Here is a 12,020-nt window from a genome sequence, read left to right on the forward strand (position 1 = left end):
AATCTCTAGGTCAGTACAATGAAACGAATCAAATCAGCTGATGATATGAGCCACCTACATCATTGCGCCAGATATTATTGAAAATTCGTCGATGTCATGGGAATTTTTGGCGATGCCACCCGCACGAAACTAACCACATTTTGTTTTAACCACCCCAGGCAGACATGAGTGAGGGTGAATCCTACCTTTTTCCTATCACTAGTCAACTGGTGCGTTCCAAGGGTGACTCTCCCAAGTGGACCGTTACAGTGTACAATACTCGTTCTCTTTTATTTGTAAAAATCGGGTTCCTACAGTGAATTTCAGTAAAATATGTGCATGCAAACGGGTGCATACAAGCATCAGCACCTGCATATAAATTTGCACGATTCAGTGTTGGAAGACACATGGCGACCATCTTGGCCAAACCAGAAATGGTCGCCCTAAAACCCGACATATAGGTCCAAGGTCGTGAATACAAAACAACTCCTTGGAAGACTGATTTCATAAATTGGACACACTCCGTTTATAACAAAACGAACTTGCTGAAAGGAACAGACGCTCAGTTGAGACAATCCCTAACGCAAAATCTGAGAATTGGTGCCAATTTCAAAATGGTTGGAATAGACTTGGCTCTTGTGCATTGTTGCAGCCATTCATCTTTACTGAATAGCAAGTCCATGAACGCTTCTATGGTCATTATGAGGTTTAGTTTTTTTTAACACATGCAACAACATGTTCAAAAAGTTACAATGTTTAGAAAGCTACAATTACGCGTTGAAACTCATTTTAGCGTTTTATACTTCTGGCTAGTTCCAGTACTTAAAGCTGTAACATTGTTGCTTTATAGGTAACCGTATCGGTAACCTTATAACAGCTGATTCGACCAAACTTATGGGAACCAATGCAATCGATTATTGGTACCCCTAAGGTCGTAACCGTATCGTAGCCAACCAATTGGTTTTTGGTTTATCGTCGTAAGGATAAACAGCTGATTACGTTAGGGATACGACTACAGCGATACGACATACGGCACCAATGACCCCCGCTTAAGCTTTTTTCTTTATAATAAATAATTTTGCTTTTATTTTATTTGACAGAAAATGGGAATATGCTTTTCTGAACAGTTGAATTTATCGAATTATCTATCAACGGCCCCTATATGAGACAAATTCGATCTTCAACTGTGGATGAGAGCTGGGCCCTATTCGCTAACTGAGTTTTAAAGTGTACACAAGAAAAAAGATTAGATTTGGCGCAGTCCTATACTACCAAAGGAGTATTCCTTACATTATTTATAGAGTACTTGCTTTTTTTTGGAGGGATGTATACATAAAACCAGTTGCGCGATTGCATTTTATCAGAGTTACCATAGTAAATTTTATTATAAGTTATTTGTATGCAATATTTTACTTTTGGCAACTCTGTTCGATCGTCATCGTGTCGTGATCACGGTCGTTAAAAAACGATCAATGATCGGGTGATGGTGGTCCGCAAACGCATTGCAAAGGAGTATTGTTAGAGTACTCCAACATGAAGAAAATAGAACACGTACCCTTCAAAAAAAACGCGAGGGGCAATACAACTTTTATATTTTTTACTACGAATATTCTTATGTTATTTAGCATTTGCGTGAATAAAGAAACTAATATTTCTCTATACTATAGTATGTATACATAAATCCAGTGCGCGGTTGCATTTTATCAGAGTTGCCATAGTAAAATTTTATTATCAGTTATTTGTAGGCAATATTTTACTTTTGGCAACTCTGTTCGATCGTCATCGTGTCGTGATCACGGTCGTTAAAAAACGAGCAATGATCGGCTGATTGTGGTCCGCAAACGCATTGCAAAGGAGTATTGTTAGTGTACTCCAACATGAAGAAAATGGAACACGTAATCCAACAATTTTTGCAGGGTAAACCAACAATTTTGCAGGGCAGTCTACCCCTCAACGAGACTTTTACCCATTTGTTTAAATATATATAATGGCAGCGCTAGCGCTTTATGCGCTGTTACCCAACGCCATGTGCCGTTACTTAGGACTATAGCAAAGTGTGTATGCCAAAATGTTGTGTCTTTAAATACTTGGCTGTTTTGGTAATTTAATTTTATAATATAGTATTATTATTAATCAAACCGCCTGGTGTAAGCTTTGAAGTTAAATAAAATTGCATAAAACTACATAAATAATTGCAAACTTTTAAACCAGGGAGAAAAATAAAGTGAGTGTGGCTTGAATCTCAACCTTATGCACATACGTACTTACATATGTATAAAAAGCCTTGACATGAAGTATAAAGATTTTAATAAATGGAAAATATCTAATTAACTTGCCATTCACGAAATTCAATGTACTATATTCATTAAGCCGGACCTGAAAGACCAAAATATGGGAAACTGCCAAAAAAGTAAATCATTGTCAAAGCATTATTGGAATAATAATTTGGGTAATAGTCTAGTTAAGGGTTCGTCTGCTAATACGCTACCAAAAATATCGAGAGCGGTGTTAAACGACGCGTGTTGACATCAGTATTAAGAAATTAAAGACGGAAGATGAAAATTTTAAATCTTTTAAAAGATATTAACGAAAAACCGAAAAGTGACCCGCGCGTGCCTCCGAAACCGGCGGTGGGATCTATGGCTTTTTCTCGGGTAATGGTCTATTTGAGGGGTCGACAGCTAATACGCTTCCAAAAATATCGAGATTGGTGTCAAAGGACGCGCCTTAATATCAGTTTTAATAATCTGAAGGCGGAAAAGAAAAATTTTAAGTCGTCCAAAAGATTTACGAAAAACCGAAAAATGACCCGCGGGTCATTCCGAAACTGGGGGTGGGATCCATAGTATGTTTGCGCAGGAAACTTTTCTGCATTGGGGCCTTCGGCCGCGCTTATTAAAAATTATCCTGAATGGGTCCAACACAGGTTTGGAGACTTTATCCGCGCAAAACACTTAGGCAAGGTGCACAGGTGCATATAGCTACACTTTCTCTACGCCTCAAGATCTGCACACGAAGCTACTCTCGATGGTCGCTACAAGAAGCAAACAATTATTGAAAAAAATAAAAAATTTTATTTCTTCAGCTATATCCGTCGCCGAAATCAAAGGAAAATAGGTTATAAACGTTGTTTGCATCCCCGTGCTTTGGAAATTATGAACGGCAATTTTAAACCACCGCGGACTAGAGAAAAGGGTGATTTCTAGTTTCCAACACTTTTTAGCCTTTTAAACGCTTCAACAATGTCTAACCATGCTGTTGTAATGTTTAATACTCTTTTTCGCTTTGGTAATATACCCTACACGCACTTTTATTAACTAAAGTAACATTTTTTAACAAATTACACAAATTTGCATACAAAAAATGTAAACAAACATCTTGTTCTTCCTTTTTTTCAAGCGTACGTACGCTCAGAGACCAACATTGCCGTACGCTTAGCTACACGAAAATTTCATGCTTTGTCGCTTTCATGCAGCTGACGCCTCGTATGCAACTCTCCATTCATAAAAATACCTTTCATCTGATGTATATATATCTTTAACTTTTCTAGTCTTTATGTACCAAAAATTTGAAAAAGCTCTTTTTTGCATTCGTGAACGAGCTGATATTACCTTATAACTCTTATGTTTATTGTTATGTTAGCCGATTCAACACCGGCTGCGCCATGCACAGTGTTTCAACTTTTCAAAATGAGTAGTAAAAATATATATTTTCCTTTTTCTTTATTAACTGAAAGGTGGTAAGGTAATATTTATATTTGTTTTTTTTGTTTATGTGGCAGCACAGCTTTGTAATGTCATCAATAAAAATATATATATATATATATATAAATGTGCTTGTTGCTAAAAAAGCGCGATTGATTTAATAAAAACATTTATAATAAGTAAAAACAATGGAAAAATGAAATGTGAAATATACAAAAATGCAATTTAAGTTTATCGTTCCCAATTTATATAGATATGTATGTGGATTAAGGTTTTGAAAGATGTGTAAATTGTAATTTAAAGTGCTATAGAAATTTGCCAAATTTGCAAACTTTAACAACAAATAACTTTTAAATTATAAGTTTGTGCACTTTAAAATATATATATTTGCGATCGGGACAACTCCCTCTTTCATTTGATACCAAGATTTACCCCGAACTCGGGGGTGCTATTCTAAAATTTTCCCAAGCACCCGAGACTGTTTTGACGACATCGTCTGCATATGCTACTTCCTTAACACCATTCATGTCGAATTCGAGTAGTATCTCGTTCAGTGCAATGACCCAGAGTAGTGGCGAGAGGAACCCGCCCTGGGGTGTACCTCTACTCACTTTTCGGAATACAGTCCGGTAGTAGTAACATCAAAATATTTTGGAGTTCGAGTAGGAACACGCATACGTGGCGCCGAGTAGTGTAGAGTCTTTGGAAGGATTATGTGACCTAGATTGTAACAAATTGTCAGGAAAGAGTCCTTGTAGCGTTTCCCAAGGCAGTCGGTTCTATGTACCGGAGCGACTCGGGATTTTTCCCGACCAAGGACTGTCATTTCAGTGTGACCCTTGCAGCAGGACTGCTCCATACTCTCTTACTCCGGGAAGGCATCGAATCCAATCCGGGTCCGTCTCCTGACCCCGGTCCTGAGAAATGGTTTTGCTGCATCTGCCGGAAAAGAATCATACTCTGTTCAGTGTGTCTCGTGCAAGGGATGGTTGCATCGGACAGGCTGTTCTGGGCTTGATCCCAAAACCCGACGTCCACGTAACTTTTATAAATCTTTTGTGGTTCCTTGCTGCTCACGACCAAGGGCGTCCCGTAGTCTACGCCTAAGCGACCCCCCCCCCCCCCCCTACCCCCACTACCTTCCAGCAGCCCCGCTGCTCAGCAAGCCACAACAAGTACCCGCTGCGCCAACAACTCAAACAGCTGATACCACTCATAACTACTACCTTCGTAGTAGAGTTAGTAGCAATGCTGAGCATCAGCCCCTGCCCCGGTCTTCTCCCCCTTTTCCGGCAGCAATCGTGCAGGTCAGGGAAACAGACTCTTAGTCCCTCCCTCCGTTTGCACCGTCTGCCAGCACAGAATATATAGGTTTGCGACATCCGCTCAATGCAGCTCCTGCCTTGGGTGGTGCCACTTTCCTAGATGTTTTGGTCTCCGCGACGGTAACCCCCCGACATGTTTCATCGCGCCATGTTGCCAGGTCGCAAACCCAAATCATCCGGGTGCCACAATGCTTGCCCAAGGACGCGCAGTCCCAGGGCCACAACAGCAATTGCGTCCTGGCCTTCCACAACCCAGGCGTAGTCACCCGTCACTAACCCCCAGAGTGGCGGCGTCTCCCCTTATGCACTTCAGAATTCTGCAGTTAAACTGTAATGGACTAACTGGGAAGATTACGGAGATAGGCGATTTCCGCATTGCTGCGATTCAAGAGACTAAACTCATAGCAAGATCTGCATTGCAGACCTGCTATGGGTATAATGTCCACAGGAAAGACCGCGAGAGCGGAAATGGAGGCGGCCTCGCGTTTATCATACACCACTCTGTGCAATATTATATATTTGATCCTGGCATCGACCGCAGGGACAATGTCTTAGAACGTCAAGGCCTATCTGTCCTGTCAGGCGATGCAAACCTAGAAATCATCACCATCTACATCCCTCCTGCCACCTGTTGCCCCAGTGGATACCGCCCTAATATCAGGGCCTTACTCACTGGCAACAATCTCATTATCTTAGGCGATTTCAATGCCCATCATGTTCTATGGCATTCAAAATTGCGGGCAGACAGTAGGGGTGAGATGTTGGCGGATCAAATAAAAGAAACGACGTTCTGCACAATAAACGGAGACGCCCCCACACGTATGGTAGGAAGCTGTCACAGCTCGCCAGATATCTCAATCGTGAGCTCAGAACTCGTAAACTGCGTCAACTGGCAGCCGATGGTAAGATTGGCATCCGACCACCTGCCCATACTTATTTCGCTCGAGCGTACCGCCGACTTCATCGTCACCGAAAAATGCAATTTCATAAACTTCAAAAAAGAAAAGTGGGAAGAATATAAAACTTTTACAGACAACCGCTTTGCTGTCCTCCCTATCCCCACTAATGCCCGCCAAGGGGAGCGTGCCTTCCGTAAGGTCATTGAATCCGCCTCGGCACGTTTCATTCCCGCCGGGAGAATTCCCGAAATCCGGCCCACTTCCCGGCGGAGAAACTTAGCGAGAGAACGTGACCTTATAAGACAGCTTGATCCAGGTGACCCCCAAATAAGGGATATAAACCAACGCATCAGATTGCTTGTGGACGAACACAAGCGGGCGAAATGGGAGGAGCACCTAAGAGGTTGTAACCTCTCTACCGGTGTGGGTAAACTTTGGTCCACCGTAAAGTCCCTATCCAATTGAACTAAGCACAATGTTAGCGCGCAACAAACCAGTACACCCTTGAGTACCTAAAGTTACAAATTTATTCTACTTCAAAATGTAACCTTGTGTCTGTATGTCAAGTAAATCGCCTACACGAGTTCAACTGACGTTAAGGCATTGCATTGGATCCTTTGCCGATGCAAAAAATGTTACCAGGTACATCTTGTGGAAGAACAGTGCAAAACAATAATGTGTATTAATTGCAATTTTCAACATCCACCAACAGCAAAAGACTGTCCAGCACGAGTAAAAGCATACATAATCAAAAGAACAATGACATTAGACAACAGTTCATACAAAGATGCACATAAAAAAGTAACCAACATTTTAGGTAACAGATTTGAATTACTAGACAACTTTGAACAAAATTTCCCGCAACTACAGAAGAAGGAAGTAAACAAACAAAATGCTGAGAACGATACCACAGAATACATCCACAAAATGGTGCCATATGTGAAAGTAGTTAAAAACATTAACAAAAACAGACAAAGAGAACAACAAAACGCAATCAACACAATGAATGAATGGCGAGAGGCCATAAAACCAATAACGACGGAATTCACTATAAACACAAATAAAATTAAAGACACACAAGAAGTCTTTAATAAAATAAGTGTAGAAATAACAAAACATTTAGCATCAAATGTAAACGAGAGACTAAATCACAATACTATGGAATTACTGAACAATATTCGTATTACTATTAATAAAATTAACAATATTTTTGACACAACACTAATGTCCCAGGACCCTAATGGCTGATCAGATTAAGATCTTACAATTTAACATCCAAAGCTTGAAAAAACAAGGAAACAAAGAAATACTGGAAATTTATCTTTTAAATAATAAAATAGATATAGCCATTTTAGCCTAAACATGGCTAACTAATAATTTTGATTCAAATATAAATAATTATAACTTTGCTTTTGCGAATAGACAAGATGGATATGGAGGCGTAGGAATTTACATTAGAAAAAATATTAAATTTACATTGTTTAAGATACCAAGTTCAATTGAAAACATAGGAATTACAACCATCAATCTTAAAAAGAATATAAACATAATAAGCGTATATTCGCCACCTAACGTTCCAACTCAAGAATTTAAAATTGAAATGGAAAAAATATTTATTTTTTCAAAGAAATTTAACAACTTGACATTAATAGGAGGTGACCTCAACGCCAGAGCGGCAATGTGGGACCCGGAAATAACTAACAATAAAGGAAATATACTGGAAAATTTAGTCATGGACAACGGATTTCAAACACTAAATACAGGAGAACATACATTTGAGATGAGTAATACATCATCAGCAATAGATGTCACATTTATAAATCAGAATATCAGAAATACTTGGAAAACAACACATCAACTCACAAATAGTCATCATAAACCAATACTAATAACCCTATTCGAAGAATTATTAAAACCGCAAAAATCCAAAAAAATTATTTTGAGCAAAGTACTAAAAGAAATAAATACATTGACAATTGGAAATAGTTTAGAAGAATTTAATAATGCGATCAAAAACACCATAAAAAACAACACAATCAAGATAAACCATAAAAACAAATATATACCAAAAAAATGGTGGACTCAAGAAACAGAAAAATTGTTCAGACTAAGAAATACAGCTCAGAAGAAATTTAATCAATATAAAACATTACAAAACAGTGAAGCATTAATTGTGGCGAGGAAAAAATTCATAGAACATGTTAAGGAACAAAAGAAGAAAAATTTTAACGAACTCATAGATGAAATTTCGAAAGGAGACACTAATTCAATGTGGAATAAAATAAAAAACCTCAAAAAGTATAAATGTGAAAAAAATATTAACAACTGTTGGAATAATAAAGATTCAAAAAAGTATCTAATATTTATTGCAAGGGATCCGGATAGAAATGTTATGCTCAATAACATAACAAACAGAACTGACATACCATTAAAGGAAATGAATGTGGACAATTTCTTCAAATTCATATACAGCAGAAAGATTAATTCAGCGAATGGTCCTGACCAAATTTCATATCGTATGATACTAGAACTACAAGAATCAGAAAAGAGAAAATTATTCAATATAATTCAGAATATCTGGCAGGAAGGGTTGATACCACAAGCATGGAGAGAAATCAAAATCATACCGATTCCTAAAGAAAAAAACACAACAGATATTTACAAATACAGACCAATATGTCTATTGTCAGTGATGGCTAAAATAATAGAAGGCATAATAAAAATCCATATTGATAATCAAATTGAAGAACATAAACTATTACCAGAAAAATCATATGGATTTAGGAAGAATCGATCTACAGCAAATTGTATAAATGACCTTATAAATACAGTAGCATATTATAAAGAAAACAAATACCAAGTAATGGCAGCATGTATTGATGTGGAAAAAGCATACGACTCTGTAGACATAGAAATTCTTGAAAACAAACTTAACGAAACACAGATTAATAGTAAAGTAATAAGATGGATAACATCATTTTTAAAACAACGTACACTGATCTTAGATAAACAAAAAATTACAACAACAAATGGACTTGCCCAAGGAAGTGGATTAAGTCCAACTTTGTTTAATCTATATACAGCACACATTCATCAGATAATTAATGAAAAATGTAAGCTTTTCCAATTCGCAGATGACTTCTTCTTAGTATGCGTTAACAAAAATAAAGACACCACACAACAATTACTGGAAATAAAAATACAAGAATTTATTAATGAATGTGATACAATTAAATTAAAAATAAATATTAATAAAACCAAATCCATATTTTTCAATCAGAAAAATTCACAAATAAATATACAAATAAATAGCACGTCAATTGAACAGGTAACAAATATCAAATATTTAGGAAGATATATAAGTACAAATAATGCTTGTATGCAACACATAAACAAGATAGTTGACAAAACTAATAGAACAAGCCAATTTTTAAATATTTTGAGCGGTTGTAAATTCGGTATAGCACCTCCAAAGGCTTTACATCTGTATAAAGCTTTTGCGAGAGCTAAAATGGACTATGCGGCATCCACTTTTGCTAATATCCCAAAGATGGCTTTACAAAAATTAACAATATGTAATAATAACAATCTTAGACGTTGTTTGGGTCTAATAAGATCCACACCAACACATGTTATATACCATATGGCTGCGGAGATGCCAACGATTTACAGGCTGGAGATGGCAACAGCGAAGGCAATTATAAAATGTATAGCATATAACTTACCAATGAAAAAGACAATAATCACAGATAAATTAAGTAATAATACCAGCTATTACAAAATATACCAAAAATACAAACTAATTTTTTACAATATTGCAACAATCAATACAAAGAAACATTCGTCAAAGAAAATAATTACAGATGACAATTTTTTCAAAAAAACGGCAAAAAATAAAGAATGTGACAAAAGTATTATAAATACAATTTTCAAGGAAAATATACAAATATTAGAATCACAAAAATTTGAATTAATATTTGCGGATGGATCAATAAAAGCCAATATAATGGGAGCTGCATTTATTCATGAAAAAACTAACACTATCAAATCGTTCTATAGCAATAAAAAAGTGGCATCGATGACAGCAGAATTAATAGCAATACAAAAAGCGGTGGAATTCGCCATAGTACAAAATTTTAATAAAATAGCAATACTAACAGACAGCCTAAGTAGCATTTTTGCTTTAAAAAATGAAGAAAGTAACAATCACATAGTACAAGAAATCTTTGAAATAATTAATTCATCAAATCTAGAAAGAATAGAAATACATCATATTCCGGCCCACAAAAACATTAAACCAAATGAGAAAGCAGATGAAGCTGCAAAAATGGAGAAAGAATCAGAGTACCATGGACCATCAAAGATGCGACAAAAGAAATTGAAAATAAAATAAGGAAAGAATGGGAGACTGAATACAAAGGAAAAATATCAAATAAAGGTAAAGATTACGGACAAATATACCCAGAACTAATTAAAAAACCATGGTTCAACAAGAAAAATTCTAAACTCGAACCCAAGGAAATAAAAGTAATCAATAGAATTTTAACCAATCACACATTTTGCAAAGATACATTAAACAAAATGCAAATATATGATGACAATAATTGTGAAATTTGCAACACAATAGAAAATACGAATCACATCTTATTCCACTGCAACAAATATGCAACAATTAGAAGTAAATACCCATTATTACAAAATCATTCAAATTTAATCGATATACAGAAAAAATATAGTGGCAAAATGTATAGCACCATCACTAGTTTCCTTAAACAATGTAAACTGGAACTATAATTAACAGAATAAACTAAAAAAAAATTGGCGTTGGCGTTTTAGCTTTCGAGCTGGCCAAATAATTCGAATTTCATTCGACCTTCATCCGGTATTTTATATACGCGCAATGAAGTAACTTAAACAAAAAAAAAAAAAAAAAAATACTTGGCTGTTTTGGTAATTTAATGTTATAATATAGTATTATTATTAATCAACCCGCCTGGTGTAGGCTTTGAAGTTAATTAAAATTGCATAAAACTACATATATAATTGCAAACTTTTAAACCAGGGAGAAAAATGAAGTGAGTGTGGCTTGAATCTCAACCTTATGCACATACGTACTTACATATGTATAAAAAGCCTTGACATGAAGTATAAAGATTTTAATAAATGGAAAATATCTAATTAACTTGCCATTCACGAAATTCAATGTACTATATTCATTAAGCCGGACCTGAAAGACCAAAATATGGGAAACTGCCAAAAAAAGTAAATCATTGTCAAAGCATTATTGGAATAATAATTTGGGTAATAGTCTAGTTAAGGGTTCGACTGCTAATACGCTACCAAAAATATCGAGAGCGGTGTTAAACGACGCGTGTTGACATCAGTATTAATAATCCAAAGACGGAAAATGAAAATTTTAAATCTTTTAAAAGATATTAACGAAAAACCGCAAAGTGACCCGCGCGTGCCTCCGAAACCGGCGGTGGGATCTAGGGCATTTTCTCGGGTAATGGTCTATTTGAGGAGTCGACAGCTAATACGCTACCAAAAATATCGAGAGTGGTGTCAAAGGACGCATCTTAATATCAGTTTTAATAATCTGAAGGCGGAAAAGAAAAATTTTAAGTCGTCCAAAAGATTTACGAAAAACCGAAAAATGACCCGCGAACCGAAACCGGGGGTGGGATCCATAGTATTTTTGCGCAGAAAACTTTTCTGCATTGGGGCCTTCGGCCGCGCTTATTAAAAATTATCCTGAATGGGTCCAACACAGGTTTGGAGACTTTATCCGCACAAAACACTTAGGCAAGGTGCACAGGAGGCTACGCGTCATAGACGCGTACAAGATATTTCATATAGCTACAATTTCTCTACGCCTCAAGATCTGCACACGAAGCTACTCTCGAAGGTCGCTCCAAGAAGCAAACAATTATTGAAAAAAATAAAAAATTAAATTTCTTCAGCTATATCCGTCCCCGAAATCAAAGGAAAATAGGTATTAAACGTTGTTTGCATCCCCGTGCCTTTGTAAATTATGAACGGCAATTTTAAACCACCGCGGACTAGAGAAAAGGGTGATTTCTAGTTTCCAACACTTTTTAGCCTTTTAAACG

At 36.6% G+C, this 12,020-nt stretch overlaps 1 long non-coding RNA gene across 1 annotated transcript in view; it reads left to right on the forward strand.

Moving 5' to 3' along the window:
* The first annotated feature begins 2,027 nt into the window (after nucleotides 1-2,027).
* The window catches only part of LOC137236033 (uncharacterized), a 94,242-nt gene continuing 84,249 nt past the window's right edge, over nucleotides 2,028-12,020 (forward strand). The window contains exon 1 of the long non-coding RNA XR_010948223.1: nucleotides 2,028-2,203. This is a non-coding gene — a long non-coding RNA (uncharacterized lncRNA). The remainder of the gene's footprint in view (nucleotides 2,204-12,020) is intronic.

The sequence above is a fragment of the Eurosta solidaginis genome, unplaced genomic scaffold (genome assembly GCF_040869045.1).
Source record: "Eurosta solidaginis isolate ZX-2024a unplaced genomic scaffold, ASM4086904v1 ctg00001070.1, whole genome shotgun sequence".
Classification (NCBI taxonomy): Eukaryota; Metazoa; Arthropoda; class Insecta; order Diptera; family Tephritidae; genus Eurosta; species Eurosta solidaginis.